The following is a 17,675-nucleotide window of genomic DNA, read 5'->3' as shown; positions in this document are numbered from 1 at the left end:
ACCCCAGAGAATTACTCTCTCCCCTGTTCAAAGTCTTATTGAGGGTACATCTCCTCCAAGAAGCCTTCCCAGACTAGACCTCCACTTTCTTCTTCTCCCACTCCCTTCTGGATCGCCCTGACCTGTTCTCTTTGTTCTCCCCCTGGGCCTGCCCCAGCCCCACAGCACTTGTGTATATATATCTGTAATTAATTTATCTGTATTGACGTCTGGCTCCTCACTCTAGACTATAAGCTCCTTGTGGACAAGGAATGTGTCTATTATTTTAATGTGTACTTTCCCAAGTGCTTCGTACAGTGCTCTGCACACAGTAAGTGCTCCGTAACTGAATGAATGAATCTTGAGCCACACTCTTCATTCATTCATTCATTCAATAGTATTTATTGAGCGCTTACTATGTGCGGAACACTGTACTCAGCGCTTGGAATGTACAAATTGGTAACAGATATAGTCCCTGCCCTTTGACGGCCTTACAGTCTAATCGGGGGAGACGGACAGACAAGAACAATAGCAATAAAAAGAATCAAGGTGATGTACATCTCATTAACAAAATAAACAGGGTTATGAAGATATATACAGTTGAGAGGACGATTACGGTGCTGAGGGGAGGGGAAGGGAGAGGGAGGGGAGCATCTTCTCAGGACAAGAGAGGGTGATGGGATTGGAGGGATACCTACCTCCCAACATCCCAACCCCACTGCCCAGCCACTCCATGTCACCTTTTCCAAGTGCAGTGATTAGGTCCAAATTAATGACGGCATCTTACACTGTAAGCTCCCTGTGGGCAGGGAATGTGTCGGTGTATTTTTATATTGTAATCTCCCAAGTACTTAGAACAGTGCTTTGCACACGGTAAGCGCTCGGTAAGTATGATTGAATTAATTAATTAATTAACTCATCAGCCTTCATTAGGACTTCAGCATGGGAAGTGGAGGGGGTTGGGCAGGGGGCTGGTTATGGCCAGGGCCAAGGACCTGGTGGAGGTGTCGGGCTGACAGCCACCGAGGAGGCCCCCACTGAGGCTGGGGTTGGGGCCGGGACTCTCAGCCTCTTCACGGGAGATGGAGAGGTATGACGGAGTGAGGCGGGAAGGGTCAGGGAGCAGAGGCAAACGGACGGTCTTCTGTGGGCATGGGGCCTCAGAGCCAGTCCTGAAAGGATGACTGGCACTACTGCCCAAATCCTTGCATGCTGCTGATTCCCAGATCTATACTGCACTTCACCGATCTGTACATTCCAACCACTTAGTACAGTGTTCTGCACATAGTAAGTGCTCAATAAATACTATTGAATGAATGAATGAATCTGTCTGTCTCCCCCACTAGACTGTAAGCACATTGAGGGCAGGGAATAGGTGTTACCAACTGTGCTGTATTGTCCCCTCCCAATCAGTATAGTGCTCAGCACAGAATAGGTGCTCAGTAAATATTTCTGATTGATGGGGTGAATGATATGAGTTAGCCTATCTCTCTCCAGTCTTTCCCTGGCTTCAGCGCAGCTTGAGGGCCAGTCCTAAACCCCTGGGGTTCACTCCTCAGCCTGCCAACCTACCTGTCCAGTCCTGGAGAGTGGTGCATGTGAGGGTGCAGGAGAGGTCACTCCAGGAATGGGGGTGAGGGAAGAAGTAGAACTCATGACCCCCTCTCTCTTCCCTCCCATCCCTAATGCCTGGATTAGAGAAGCAGCATGGCCTAGTGGACAGAGCATGGGCTTGGGAGTCAGAGGACCTGGGTTCTAATCCCAGCTCCCTCACTCGTCGGCTGGGCGACCCTGGCCAAGTTACTCAGCCTCTCGGTGCCTCAGTTACCTCATCTGTAAAATGGGGATTAACTCTCTGAGCCCTAAGTGGGATAGGACTGCCTCCGACCCTATTATCTTTATCTGCCCCAGTGTTTAGTACGGTGTCTGGCAAATAGTAAGTGCTTAACAGGTACCACGGTTATTATTATTATTATTACTGCTGCAAGCCACATTGTTCAGAGTTGGGTCTATTTCCACACAGTACCTTTCCCATCTCCCAATTCCCCACTGTGTCCCTGTATCAGCCAACCAAAGATGGCCTGGGTGCGGGCAGATGTGCAGGCTTTTAAATGTAATAAAATTATAATAGTGGTATTACTCAGCACTTACTCTGTGCTAAGCACTGGAGGAGTTTCAGGAAAATCCGGTCAGACACAGTCCCTGTCCCACATCCATGTCTCAGTCTAAAGGGAAGAGAGAACAGGTATTGAATCCCCAAGCTACACCTGAAGCCCCAAGTTCTGCAGGGAGTCTTCACGATGGGCTTCAACCGACTATCCAAGATCCAAGAAAATGCACTGATGCACCCCCGATACTTACAGGACCATATACATAAAGGCCTGGGGTTTAAAGTGGTTAAAACTCTCCTTCACCTGTGAGCAGTCGGGCACTTGAGAATTAGACTCTAGTTCCAGTTCTCTAGTCTCCTAGCCTCTAGTCCCCCTCTCGAGTGTAAGTTCATCAAGGACAGGGAACGCGTCTGCTAATTCTGTTGTGCCGTACTCTCGCAAGCACTTCGTAAAGTGCTTCGCACAAAGTAAGTGCTAAAAAAATACCAGTGATTGGTTTTACAGGTGAGGAAAGTGAGGCCCAGAGAAGTTAAGTGACTTGCTGAAGGTCACACAGCAGACATGTGATGGAGTCAGAATTAGAATTGAGGTATAGTGATTTCCAGTCCTGTGCTTTTTCCACCTGGCTCTGCTGCTTTTCATCTGGCTGGGAGCCTCCAGGCCCTGGACTTTAGTCATCCCTGAGGTTGGAGTCCCACCAGGCCTTTCTGGAATGGGCAGCTCGGGAGGAGTTCTGAGGAGAAAAACACTGGGATCCACAAATGCCAAATAGCTCCATTATCGTGTTTGTTTTCCACACCGAGAATTGATTTTCAAGGGGTGTTTCCCAGAAATGATCTCGGTTCCTCTGGTCTCCTATTTCCCTATTCATTTGGCTTTGGATGCCTGCCTGCCGTCATTTCCCCGGCTTCCCCTTAAGGGGCTGAGAAAGACCCTCAAAAGCACTGTCTTGCTCTGTCCACCCTCCTCAGTGACCTGATCGTGTCCCCTCCAAGTTGGCATTTGGGAGGAAGTCTGACCCGGGGGTGTAGTAGAATGGGAGGAAGTGTCTCAGTAAATCTCTCCGGACTCCAGTGCCAGTCCTCACCATGTCCTGCCAGCTGGAGTCTGAATTTCGCACTTTGGACAGAGAGACCTTTCCCAGGCGGAGAGCACTATTGGAGCCAAGGGGATGGGGTTGACTTCCTTTCCTGACGGGAGGTTGGGCACGACTGAAGCCAGTTTCACATACAAGCCTTGGCCAGTCTTAGCCAACCGTGGCCTTGGATTTCCAGGGGGTATTTGAGGGAACGGATGGAAGGGGAAATGGAATACCACAGGGAACTATAGAATGGAAATCACAGAATGGCTAGTCATTCCTGCCCATCCATTTTGATCACTTTGGAGTTCCTCCCAAGTATGAGTTAAAACGAAGACCGAATTCTCCAGGGAGAGGTTGGCAGAACAGTAGAAAAATGAGGAATAGGAATTTAGACAAAATGACAACTGGGTCTTTGAAAGGGAGTAAAAATAAAATGACAGCCAGAGCATCCAAACACTGTCCCACCGAGACTCGTCTTTCCCATTCCCACTGGAAGGTTCACCCACCACTAACATGGTTCCACCTCAGTTAACCTTAATAAGAATAATGATAATGGGGGTGTTTTTTTCGTCGCTTACTTTGTGCCAACGACTGTATTAAGTTCTTGGATAATTACAAGATAATCAGCTCAGACACAGGTCTGTCCCACACTGGGGTCCCAATCTAAGGGAGAAGGAGAACAAGTATTGAATCCCCATTTGACAGATGAGGAAACAGGCCCAGAGAAGTTAAGCGATTGTCCAAGGTCACGCAACAGCCCAGTGGTAGAGCCAGGATTAGAACCCAGGACCCCTTTTCTTTCCACTAGACCACAGTGTATCTCATATCGATATTGAATGACTCTTTTTTCACTGAGGCAGCAGCAGCAGCAATCAACTGGTCTCCGCCCATTTGTTGGCATCAAGTGGGTCCGATCACATTGGTTGTCTAACGGACAATAAAGGCAATGACTATGAAGCTCATCCGATGGCTCTCAGAGCTAAAGAAGCCTAGGGGAAAGAGCACAGGCCTGGGTTTCAGAGGACCTGGGTTCTAATTCCGTCTCCACCACCTGTCTTCTGCATGACCTTGAGCAAATCTCTTTACCTCGGTTTCCTCATCTAAAAACGCGGATTCGATACCTGTTCTCCCTCAGGCTGTGAGCCCCACGTGGGACAGGGACACCGTTCAACCTGATTATCTTGTTTCGACCACAGTGGGCGGAACGTGGTAAGTGCTTAACAAGTACCATAATTAATTGAAGAACTGGTCTTTTAGATGGAAACCTCTAATGGGTTCTCACAAGTTCCGGTGAGGAAACAATCTGGGATAAAGAGGATATGATTCCATGAAGGCTTGAAAAACTTTAAATAGAAACTGCTGGAGGTCCAGAACCAGGAGGGAATGAGGAAACAGTGCAGGGACCATAGTGTCAATGGGATGGGAAGGATTGGGATGGGAAAGAACTTTTCTAATTCTTGCTCCCCACTCTTCTGTGGTGGATGGATTATGACAAAGTGGAGGACAGGTCCCTGAAACTTGAGCCATCAATCAGTGGTGTTCACTGAGTGCTTACTTTATGCAAAGCATTCTACTAAGAGCTTGGGAGAGTAGAAATAGTCATAGTATGTGTGTTAAGTGCTTATTGTGTGCAGAGAACTGCACCAGCACTGGGAAAGAATACACAGGTGGGAATTTGACACGGTCCTGGGAGTCAGAAGACTTGGGTTCTAATTCCAGCTCTGCCACTTGCCTGCTGCGTGATCTTGGACAACCCATTTCACTTCTCTGTGCCTCAGTTCCCTCTATTATAACAAGAAGATTAAATATCTATTGCCCCTCCTCCTTGGACTGTGAGCCCCATTTGGGACAGGGACTGTGTCCAACTTGATTAACTCGTATCTACCTCAGTATTATAGTGAACCCTCCCAAGCACTTAGTACAGTGCTTTGCACACAGTAAGCACGCAATTAATGTGATTGAATGAATGCTTAGAACAGTGCTTGGCATGTAGTAAGCACTTAACAAATACCATTATTATTATTATGTGTCATTAATAATATCTACTGGGGTAGATATGAGGTAATCAGGTTGTCCCACGTGGGGCTCACAGTCTAAATCCCTATTTTACAGAAGATGTAACCGAGACACAGAGAAGTTAAGTGACTTGCCCAAGGTCACAAAGAAGACAAGTGGAGGAGCTAGGTTAGAACTCCAGTCTCTGACTCCCCAAGCCCGAGCTCTTTCCACTAAGCCAAGCTGCTTCTCTAGTAAGTACTTAACAAATTCCATAATAATAATAAAAATAATTCAGATTCTGAGAGTGTATCGAGACGAACAACAGGCAGATATTCCAAAATCCTCCCCACAATAAAGTTTGCTCATCTTCTTGACTCTATTTTAATTAATTAATTAATGTTGGTATTTGTTAAGCACTTACTATGTGCAGAGCACTGTTCTAAGCACCACTCACTATGTGCAGAGCTCTGTTCTAAGCACTGGGGTAGATACTGGATGATCAGGTTGTCCCACGTGGAGCTCACAGTTTTAATCCCCATTTTACAGATGAGGTAACTGAGGCACAGAGAAGTGAAGTGACCTGCCCACAGTCACACAGCTGACAAGTGGCCGAGCTGGGATACGAACCCATGACCTCTGACTCCCAAGCCCGCGCTCTTTCCACTGACCCACGCTGCTTCCCAATGATGATAGTATTTGTTAAGTGCTTACTCTGTGCCAAGCACTGTTCTAAGCGCTGGGGGAGATCCAAGGTCATCAGGTTGTCCCACGTGGGGCTCACAGTCTTCATCCCCATTAGACAGTTGAGGTAACTGAGGCACAGAGAAGTGAAGTAACTTGCCCAAAGTCACACAGCTGACAAGTGGCGGAGCTGGGATTAGAACCCATGACCACTGCCTCCCAAGCCCAGGCTCTTTCCACTGAGCCCCTGGTGAGTGCTCCACTGAAGCATTAGATTCATTTGTGAGTTCCCATACCTCTCCTCTGAGCTTTGGCCACCCTCTCCAACCAGTCCCCATGCTACACTCTCTAGTGTTAAAGTTTAATACCATTCTAGATAATTGAAGCCCACCAGTTGAAGCCTAAGGACTCCTGCCTGTTGTCTCCTTATCTCATTCTAGAGACACCTACTATAGTCAACCAGACCCACCGTATACGTTTCTGGGTATTCCCAATCCTCCTGGGGAGGTTCTATCAAGACACTCACATGCAAATGCCTCGCCTACCTTTAAAGTCGCCTCTTTCTCCTCCTCCTTCTTTTCTTATTTGTCTTTTCCTTCTCCTCTCCCTCCTCTCAACCAGATCGTGCTCTTTCTCCCCTTCCTCCTCCACTGCACCGCGGCTGATTTGAAGATGTGGCAGGCAGACAGACCCCTAAATACACCTTACATAACAACCTTCCTTCTCCCAACCCACAGCTGCCCTCTGGGGCCTCAGGATCAATCGGAGACCAGGTCATTCGACCGGTGAGTGAGGCAGTGACCAGGCGATGGCGGGGGCATCTCAGCAGTTGTCCACTGGCTCTTCCACTGTATTCTGCAGTGGTTACCAGGAAGTCTTTCGGCTGTTAATAATGATAACGTCTCCCCCGAATAGACCGTAAGCCCGTCAAAGGGCAGGGACTGTCTCTATCTGTTGCCGACTTGTACATTCCAAGCGCTTAGTACAGTGCTCTGCACATAGTAAGCGCTCAATAAATTCTACTGAATGAATGAATCACTGGTGTATTTGCTAAGCGCTTACTATGGGCCAATCACTGCACTAAATGCTGGGATTAAATATAGTATAAGGAGGCCAGATGCAGTTCTTGTCATACATGGAGATCAATGTATGAATAAGAGGAAGAAAGGCTCAGTGGAAAGAGCACGGGCTTGGGAGTCAGAGGTCATGGGTGCTAATCCCGGCTCGGCCACTTGTCGGCTGTGTGACCTTGGGCAAGTTTCTCCATTTCTCTGTGCCTCAGTCTCCTCAACTGTAAAATGGGGATTAAGACTCTGAGCCCTACGTGGGACAACTTGATTACCTTGTACCTACCCAAGCGCTTAGAACAGTGCTTGGCACATAGTAATTGCTTACCAAATACCATCATTATTATTATTATGAAATTGAGACAGAGAAGCTAAGTGACATTTCCAAAGTGACACAATAGGCAGGTGGCAGAGCTAAGATTAGAACCCACTTCATGTTCTAAGCCTTAGTTTCCCCTTCTATTCTCCCCCCACCCCCAAAATCCCAGACACAGAACGAAAACAACGTATTATGTTTAGGTACCATCTTGATTCCTCAACTCTAAGACCCTCCCTGTAAGACAGGGAAGAGAAAGTCCTATTATCGCCATTGTACAGATTAGAAATGGGCACAGAGAGGTTAAGTAACTTGCGAAAGGATCACACTTCATGTCAGTGTCAAAACTGGGACCAGAATGTCAGGATCCTGATTCCTAGTCTAATTATTTTTTAAAACAGGTTTACCCCACCTCTCTCAGGCCTCCCCATTCACTCACTCACTTGCTCAGTGGTATTTATGGAATGCTTATTATGTGCAGAGCACTGGCCTAAGAGCATGGGAGAGCACAATATACAGAATTGGTAGACATGATCCCTGCCCACAAGGATCTTACAGTCTAATGAGGGAGACAGGCAGTAAAATAAATTACAGACATATATGTAAGTACTGTGGAAAGGAGGAAGGGATAAGTCACAAGTGCTTAAAGGGAACAAATCTAAGTGCAAGGGTGACATAGAAGGGAGAGGGAATAGGGGAAATGAGAGCTTCACACTTTCATCTCCACGCTTTCAATCTCACTTCTTTAGTGACATACTATAGAAATGATCCCCCAGTTAGACTGTAAGCCTGTCAAAGGGCAGGGACTGTCTCTATCTGTTACTGATTTGTACATTCCAAGCGCTTAGTACAGTGCTGTGCACATAGTAAGCGCCCAATAAATACTATTGAATTAAAGAGCTTAGGGAAGGTCTCTTGGAGGACATGTGATTTAAATAAGGTTTTGAAGTGGGCAGAGAGGTGGTCTATCACATATGAATGGGGAGGGAGTTCCAGGCCAGAAGGAGAACTTGGGCAGAAGGAGAACTTGGGCAAAATATTAAAACCCAGCACAGACAAAATAGGCTCTAAGACTAAGAAGTCTAAATCTAAGTCTAAGAAGTCTAAGTCCCGCTGGTAAAGTAGATGAGATTGGTTTTAGAGGAGAGAAGTGTGAAGGCTGGGCTGTAGTACAAAATCAGCAAGAGACAGGAAGGAGAGAGCTGATTAAGTGCTTAGAAGTTGATGGCAAGGAGTTTCTGTTTGATATAAGCTCAATGCGGGCAGGGAATGGGTCTGTTTATTGTTATAATGTACTCTCCCAAGTGCTTAGTACAGTACTGTGCACACAGTAAGCACTCAATAAATACAACTGAATAAATGAATGCATGATGTGGAGGTGGATGGACAACCACTGGAGGTTCTTAAGGAATGGGGAAACGTGGCTGAACAGTTTATTAGAAAAATGCGCAGCAGAGTGAAGTATGGACTGAAGTGGGGAGAGATAGAAGGCAGAGCGGTCAGAGACGAGACTTATACAGTTGTCAAGTCCGGATCTCAGGGAGTAAGCCAACTGGAGTTTTGATCTGAGAAGCAGTATAACCTAATGGCCCCGAGAGTCAGACGGACTGGGTTCTAATTCCGGGTCCAGCTCCTATGTTTTTGGGGCAGGTCACTTCACTTGTCTGAGCCTCAGTTTCCACAGCTGTAAAATGGAAGTTTATTACCTGTTCTCTGACTTCTTCTTCCTCCCTCCCTCCAAGAAATGAACCATGGAACCTGCCAACTTCACTCCCACTATTGAGAGTCCCCGCTCCCGGCATGCTCCGTGTACCCCAGACCGGAGATTAAAGCTGCTCCCGTGTGCTCTCTGACTCATCCTTGTCCGTGAGACTTAGAGCCTATTTTGTCTATTTGTTCATGCTTGGTTTTAATATTTCATCACTCCTGATGCGTCCGTCTCTGATCCCTTCTCTCCTCCTAAACTCTTAGTTTGTGAGCCCTCCAAGGAATGGGGACTGATTCTAATTCCCATCTGTGTATCCCCTCCCAGAACCCCAGAATTTAGTACAGCGATCTGCACACAATAAGGACTTTATAAATACTATTATTACTACTAATGCTTAGACTGTGAGCCCCATATGAGACCAGGACTATTTCCAACCTGGTTATCTTGTATCGACCCCAGTGTTTGGCACATAGTAGGTGGTTAACAGACACCACTATTATTATTATTTGGGAACCTTTGGGCCTTTGATTTTCACCCCATCCTCAATCCCACAGAATTTATGTAAATAGCTTTAAATTACATATTTGAAATTATTTATTTATAATACTATCACCCCCTCTAGACCGTGAGCTCGTCACGGGCAGGGAACGTCAGGTAATTCTGTTGTTTTGTACTCTCTCGAGCACTTAGTACAGTGCGCAGCACAAAGTAAGTGATAAATCCATTTTTAAAAAAATGTAAATGACATTTGTTAAGCACTTATGTGCCAGGCACTGGACTGATTGATTGATTAAGAGGGACAGGGGCTTGATGAGAAAGAGGGACATAGGAGAAAGAGATGTGAAAGAGAAAACAGGAGAAAAATAGGGAGGTAGAGGAAGGAAAATGGGGGTAGGGGTGCTGAGGCAGACAGGGGTGGGTGGGAGGACTGAGGCGGACGGGTGAGGCGGGGAGAGAAGAGCCCACTCAGGTTTCAGGAGTCCCAGGGAAAAGCTGGGGGCTGAAGTATTTTCCCAGGCTGGAGGAAGGCAGGCAGCTGGCTCCCATCCCACCCCGGGGAAAGGGGAGAAAGTCTGAAGTGCTGCCAAAGTCTTAGTGTTTGTAATGAAAACGAGAGGTTGAGAGGTTAGGGCAGGATTCTCCTTGGCGGGGCTCGAAAGATGAGACTGCTCTGCCTCTGCAGCTGCTCACCACGTTGCCAGAAAATAAAATAATAACCTCTATCCTCAGACCGCCGCCCCTGGCTCCTGGCCAAGCAAAGCTCCCACCCCAGGGACACACTAGCCAGGCGGCACCACAACACTGAAGACACCACAGTGGGCAAAAAGCACTGTCCTGGGAAGCTAAATCCTCCCGCTCTCACTGTGGGGAGGGGTGGGCACCCAGGGCCACCCCTACTATGGGCAAGGCAAGGATCTTGGGATTGCACCTCTCTGGCCTGAGGGGTTTTCCTCTGTAAGCTTGCTGAAGGCAGGGTACTGGTACTGTTGGTATTTGTTAAGCGCTCACTATGTGCAGAGCACTGTTCTAAGTGCTGGGGGAGATACAGGGTCATCAGGTTGTCCCTCGTGAGGCTCACAGTCTTCATCCCCATTTTACAGATGAGGGAACTGAGGTACAGAGAAGTGAAGTGACTTGCCCACAGTCACACAACTGACAGGTGGCAGAGCTGGGATTTGAACCCATGACCTCTGACTCCCAAGCCCGGGCTCTTTCCACTGAGCCACGCTGCTCCTACCAACTCTGCTGCACTGTACTCTTCAAGCGCTTAGTACCGTGTCCTGCCCGCATTAAGCACTCAATAAATATGAATGATGGTGTTCAATGGGGCACATGCTTCCCGAGGAAGAACCTGGGACAAAGGAGGAAGAGGAAGCAGAAGTGGTGGAGAAGGGAGAGGGGGAGGAGGAAATGTGGAGGGAGGGAAGAAAACAGGTAAAGAAGGAAGAGAAAAAGGAGGAGGAGCAGAGGAGCAGGAGGAGGAGAAGGAAGAAGAAGTGTAGGAAGAGGAGCAGGAAGAGGAGGAGGAGGAAGGAGAGAAGGAGAAGGAGAAAAAGCAGGAAGGAGGAGGAGGAGAAAGAGGAGGAGAAGAAGAAATTCTTGTCTTACTGCCCTTTGTTGCCCCAGATGGAGATATCCTGGTCATTCACCTGGTTTCAGACTAGTCATTTGAGTTTTAGATAATAAATAGCATTTAAAGAGTGCTTACTCTGTGCAGAGCACTGCTCTAAGCACTTGGGAGTAAAACAGAGTTAATAGACATGATTCTTGCCTTCAAGGAGCTCACAGTCTGATAGATTTCAGCAGGTCTGTTTCCTGACCAATGCCTTCTGGGCACTGGATCCCCGTAGGTCTGGTGTTTTTATTCAAAACTCCCTGCCTCTCCTGATCTCAACTCCTGCTGCAGAGTCCCGTGACTCGGAAGCAGTGCCTGTGTTCAGAGGAAAACTGGGAGGGGAACACTGCGGCTCTGGAGCAAGGTAGAGGATTCAGGGATCCCCTGGGGAAAAGCTCTAGGATTAAGGGGACTTGGACAGACGGCGCAAGATGACTGTACATTCCAAGAGCTTAATACAGTGGTCTGCACATCATAAGCGCTCAATAAATACTATTGAATGAACATGTAACATCACTGCATCAGGGTACCTGCCCCGTGTGACACATAAGACATCATGTGCTTCTGCGTGTCCGGTATCTGCAAGCACCAATGAGGCCGTTGTAGCTGGAGGCTTCACTAGATCCAATGTTTGAAACAGCTCTGGAGGCTCAGAGCTGCCCCAGAGATCCATTCAGGTTCTGGGTTCGGGGACCATTTAACCCAGCCATTTTGCCAGGCTTTCTTTTGCTAAGGGAGACCACGGCCCCAGCCCAGCTAATAATAACAATAACGATCACGGCATTTGTTAAGCGCTTACTCTATGCCAAGCACCATTCTAAACAATGGGGAAGATTAAAGGTAACGAGGACGGACACAGTCCCTGTCCCACATGGGACCCATTTTACAGAAGAGGTAACTGAGGCCCAGAGAAGTAAAGTGACTTGCCCAAGGTCACTCAGCGAGGAGGCAGAGTCCGAATTAGAACCCACATCCTCTGACTCCTAGGCCCGTGCTTTTTCCACTATGCCACACTGCTTCCAGTTGCTGTTCAGCAGCAGCAGAGCAGTCAGGATGTACCTGACTGTAACCTGATTACAAATCCCAGTAGCCCCCAGGAGTAACTCCTCACTATCAGGGCGTCTTGTCTTATGCCACCGAGTCGTTTCCGACCCACAGCGACACCACAGACACATCTCTCCCAGAACGCCCCGTTCTCCATCTGCAATTGTTCCGGTAGTGGATCCATAGTGTTTTTCTCGGTAAAAATACTGAAGTGATTTACCATTGCCGCCTTCCACAGAGTAAACTCTGGTCTCCACCCTCGACTCTCTCCCATGCCGCTGCTGCCCAGCACAGGGGAGTTTCGACTTGTAGCAGATTGGCTTCCACTTGCTAGCCACTGGCCAAGCAAGGAATGGAACGGGTAGGCCACTGCTTGACTCTCCCTCCCGTAGCCGAGACTGGTAGAGACCCGGAAACTCTCCAGGTGCGACCCTGAGAGGGGATTAAGGCATCACAAGGACGGGAGTTGCCCCTCCCCGGGCACACCTCCCTCTCTCCCACTCTCTTAGCCAAACTGACCCTCTAGGCTGCCAGTTAAGAACTCCCCACCATAGAAGTAGCACAGCCTCCTGGGAAGACCAAAGAACTGGGAGACAGGAGCCCTGGTTTCTAATCCCAGTTCCCTGATTTAAGAATTGCGATGCTTGTTAAGTGCTTACTATGTGTTAAGCACTGTTCTAAGCACTGGGGTAGATACCAGTTAATCAGGTCCAAAATAGTACCTGTCCCACAGGGGGGGTCACAGTGTAAGCTCGAGGGAGAATCCCCAATTTACCGTGGAGGAAACTGAGACCCAAAGGACTTTTGACTTGCCCAAGGTCACATAGCAGGCAGTTGGCAGAGCCTCGTTTAGAACCTACATCCTCTGAGTCTTGGGCCTGTACTCTTTCCACTAGGCCATGATGCCTGCATGCTGGGCGACCTCGGACAAGTCACTTGACTTCTCTGGGCCTCCGTTTCCTCCTCTGTAAAATGGGGATCAAGTATTTGTTCTTGTTCTACCTTGGACTGTGGGGGCGGGGACTTGGTTCGATCTAATTATCTTGTCTCTACCCCAGTGCTCAGCACATAATATACACCACAGTTAAAATAATAACAATGACAATAATAATTATTATGAAGAATGAGTGTGAGGTTGGGAAGAGGCCCCACCCACATACCTTTAGTTTTGGGCCAGGAAGGACTTTGCCCCAAGGGCACTGGTCAATGGAAGCTTTGGTCAAGTCTCTGGATGAGCAGCAGTCACCATTCCCCTCAGATGGGCATACGCCCTTTGGCTCCACGTGAATCTGCCTCCTCACATTCTGAGGCATATTTAGGGGCCCAATTCTGAGTTCCCTGAGGAAGGTAATTTCCTTACAAGGAGCATCAAGCCAGATTCTGGATGAGACCTCTGTGCAAAAATGTGCACAGATTAAGTGCTTAATAAGTAATAGCAATTAATAATATCATTGCTGTATTTGGTAAGCACTTCCTTTGTGTCAAGCATGGAGCAAAACGCTGGGGTAGACATAAGAAAATCAGGTCGGACATAGTCCCTACCCAAAGTAGGGTTCACAATTTAAGTAGGAGGGAGATTATTGAATGAATGAAATGAACAGGTATTGAGTCCCCATTATACAGATGAGGAAAGTGAGGCATAGAGAAGTGAAGTGACTTGCTCAAGCTGCCTCAGCAGGCAAGTAGGTGAAGCCTGGATTAGAACTCAGATCCTCTGGCATCCCAGGCCCGGGCTATTTCCCCTAGGCAGCCCTGCTTTCCACCACTCCACTATAATAAATACTATTATTACTACAGCACTCCTCCAGTTCCTCCTCCCTTTCCATTTCCAGGGCCCTTCCCTCCCAGCCCCCATTATGGGCAGAGACTAAAGGTCTCTGACCCCACACAGCTCACAAGCCTGGGGTCTCAGGGTAGCACCAGGATTGGAAAAATTCTGGGAGTGAACTCCTTATCTTCCCTCCCAAATCCTCTTCCACCTAATTTTCCCACCACAGTTGACAAGACTACCATCTCCTGGCCTCTGAAGCCAGTCATCTTGATAGTCCCCTTGACTCTTCACTCTTTTTCAGTTTATTGCTAAGTCCTGCCAGTTTTATCTCCACAATAATTCTTGGATCTGTCCTTTCCTTTCCGTCCAAACAGCCCTGCCTCATTCTCTCCCCTCTTTAGTCCATACTGCATTTTGCATTTTGTTGTTCAGACCATCTTTTTTTTTAATAGCACTTGTTAAACCCTTACTACATACCATACTAAGCACTGGGGTAGAAAAAAGATAATCAGGTTGGATCCAGTCCCTACCCCTTCTGGAGCTCACAGCCTATGAAGGAGAAGGAGAAGGATTTAATCTCCATTTTACAGATAAAATAACTGAGACCGAGAGTAGCAAAGTGATTTGTCCAAGGTTACACAGAAGACAAGTGGGAGAGCTGGGATTAGAACCCAAGTCCTCTGACTTTCAGGTTCATACTCATTCCATCAGGCTATGCTGCTTCTCTTTCTTAAACATAATTCTGCCCACATCTCCCCGCTCCTCAAAAACTTTCAGAGGTTTTCCATTCCTCTCCACATCAAGCAGAAACACCTGATCATTGGCTTTAAGGCGCCCCATCAGTTCTGTCCCTTTTATCCACTCTCTTCCTCCTCTGCACCATGGTCACACTTTTTTATGGTTTTTGTTAAGCACTTATTATGTGCCAGGTACTAAACTGGATGCCTGTCTACTTGTTTTGTTGTCTGTCTCCCCCGGGTAGGCTGTGAGCCTGTTGTTGGGTAGGGATTGTCTCTATTTGTTGACAAATTGTACTTTCCAAGTGCTTAGTACAATGCTCTGCACACAGTAATTGCTCAGTAAATACGATTGAATGAATAAATGCATAAACTAAGCTCTGGGGAAGGTAAGATAACTGGGTTGGATAGAGTCCATATCCCACATGGGGCTCACACTCAATCCCCATTTTACAGATCCGACAGGCACAGGGAAATGAAGTGACTCGCCCAAGGTCACACAACAGACCAGTTGCAGAGCCAGGATCAGAAACCAGATCCACTGATTCCCAGGCCTGTGCTCTATCCATTAGACCATGCTTCCTCTCAAGCTTACCTACTCACTGTGCCTAGTTCTTGTTTCTCTGGCCTCTCACTTCTGCCTTATGCCCTTCTAAATTATCATCATAATTTTGACAATAATAAAAATTGTGGATTTTTATTAAATGCTTACCATATGCCAAGCACTATACTAAGCACTAGAGTAGATTTCAGGTACTCAGAGACTGGATACAATCCCTATCCCACATGGGGATAACTGTCTAAGTAGGAGGGAGAACAGGTACTGAATCCCCATGTTACAGTGAAGGAACTGAGGCTTAGAGAAGTAAAGTGACTAGCCCAAGATCACACAACAGACTAGTGACAGAGCTGGGATTAAAACCTAGTTCCCTGACTCGCAGGCCCATGTTCTTTCCATTAGACCACACTGCTTCCCAGTGGTGCTTATTCAATACTTATTCTACGGCAATTACTTTACTCAACACTGGGGAAGACACAGGTTAATCAGTTGGGAGAGAGTCCCTGTTCCATATGAAGCTTCCATTCTCCCTCCAGCCTGGCATTCCCTTCCCCTTCAAATCCACCAGACCAAGCTCTGCCTACCTTCCAGGTTCTTCAGAAATCCCACATCCCGCAGGAGGCCTTCCCTGACTTAATTCTTCTCATCTGCAGATCACACGTTCCCAACTTCCCTCTAAGTCCTTCTGCACTTACACACTCACAGCTCTTGGGTCCACTTGTGCAGCTGTACTTTACTATTTAAGCACTTACACTTATTCCAAATTGTAAGGGCATTGTGGACAGGGAATGTGTCTACCAACTTGGTTGTAGTGTGGGCAAGTCACTTAACTTCTCTGTGCCTCAGTTACCTCACCTGTATAATGGGGATTAAGACTGTGAGCCCCAAGTGGGACAACCTGATTACCCTGAATTTACCCCAGTGCTTAGAACAGTGCTCTGCACATAGTAAGCGCTTAACAAATACAACATCATTATTACTCTCCCAAGTGCTTCAAACAGTGCTCTGCAATCAATCGATTATGTTTACTGAGGGCTTACTGTGTACAGAAGCACTGAACGAGCACTTGAGAGAGTACGATATAACAGAGAAGGTAGATATGTTCCCTGCTTACAAGCACACAGTAAGCACTCAATAAATACCACTGATTGACTAATTGATTCTTATCTTGTCTTATGCTGTGGAGTCACCTGCGACCCATAGCAACACCACAGAGACACGTCTCTCAGAATGCCCCACCTCCATCTGCAATCATTCTGATAGTGTATGCATGGGTTTTTATCATAAAAATACAGAAGTCGTTGACATTGCCTCCTTCCAAGCAGTAAACTTGATTCTCCACCCTTGACTATCTCTCATGCGCTGCTGCTCAACTGAGGCGAGTTTTGACTTTTAGAAGATCATCTTCTACTCGCTAGCCACTGCCCAAACTAGAAATAGAATGGGTATGCCTCTGCTTGACTCTCCCTCCTATAGTCGAGACCGGTAGAGTACTGGAAACTCTCCAGGTGCGACCCTGAGAGGGGCAACTATGATTACCCCATATCCATTCTCTTCTGTTGCCTGTCTATAAATCATTTTAGCATCTGTCTCCTCCACCAGAATGCAAACTCCATCTTCTAATTCTACTGAATTCCCAAGCACTTAGTGTACGGCGCTCTGCACACAATAGCAGCTCAATAACTACTACTGATTGATTGATGGAAGGAGCAACAGACAGAAAGGAGAGAGTGCCCAGAGACTCTGGCACCAAGCCAAGATTAGTAGAAGGAGGGACAAGGAAACAAGGGGAAAATGAGATGGAAAACCTCTCAAGGTCAGTAAATCCAGAGCCATGAGTCTTGTCCCGTGTCCAGGTTAACATCACCCAGTTCTCACGCTAACATGCCCTAAGCTTCCCCTATCACCTGTTGCACTATTGCAATCCAAACCAACAGGAAGTTCTTCGTCACATCTAACTCTGGTACTTCCTGCTGAAAACTCAGTCAATTTCTCATGTTCTGCCCTCCGGTTATTGGAATGCCAACATCCTCCATAGGCCTTCCTTTCTCACCAGTTTGTTTTCTATCAGTCCATCAAGTAGAGGTATTTATGGAGTACATACTGTGTGTAGAAGACTGTACTAAGCACCTGGAAGACTACAATACAATAGACAAGATCCCTGCCTTCAAAGAACTTTAGAATCTAGAGGGAGGAACTTACAATGTAGCAGGAGTAAAAGAAGTGGAGATGTTTTTCTTCTCCTATGAGCTGCTGCCCTCATGTCCATATCAAATGTCCCCTGAGACCAGCTTTTTTTTCCAATATTATTTGTTAAGCACTTACAGATTTTTCTCTCCTGGGATCGATAATGAATAATAAAGGAACTAGTAGTCAAGAAATACAATTAATGTTAGGAAGACTTGCTATGAAGAGCCTGGAAAAAGTCATGAACGATTGCCACAAAAATACAAATTGTCAACTCTATGGTGTTTCCAGTGACAGTATATGGATCCAAAAGCTGGACA

The 17,675-nt window shown here is 47.1% G+C and overlaps 2 non-coding genes across 2 annotated transcripts; both read right to left on the bottom strand.

The window, feature by feature from the left end:
* Window positions 1–12,405: 12,405 nt before the first annotated feature.
* LOC114812505 lies at window positions 12,406–12,543 on the bottom strand. The gene has a single exon (XR_003760157.1). It is a non-coding gene; the product is annotated as a small nucleolar RNA SNORA7 (small nucleolar RNA).
* A 4,013-nt stretch (window positions 12,544–16,556) lies between these two features.
* Window positions 16,557–16,694, bottom strand: LOC114812499. Its single transcript, XR_003760151.1, has one exon. It is a non-coding gene; the product is annotated as a small nucleolar RNA SNORA7 (small nucleolar RNA).
* Between the last annotated feature and the right edge of the window lie 981 nt (window positions 16,695–17,675).

This window comes from Ornithorhynchus anatinus, chromosome 5, assembly GCF_004115215.2.
Source record: "Ornithorhynchus anatinus isolate Pmale09 chromosome 5, mOrnAna1.pri.v4, whole genome shotgun sequence".
NCBI classification, from domain to species: Eukaryota; Metazoa; Chordata; class Mammalia; order Monotremata; family Ornithorhynchidae; genus Ornithorhynchus; species Ornithorhynchus anatinus.
This window is presented reverse-complemented; position numbering and strand designations above follow the sequence as displayed.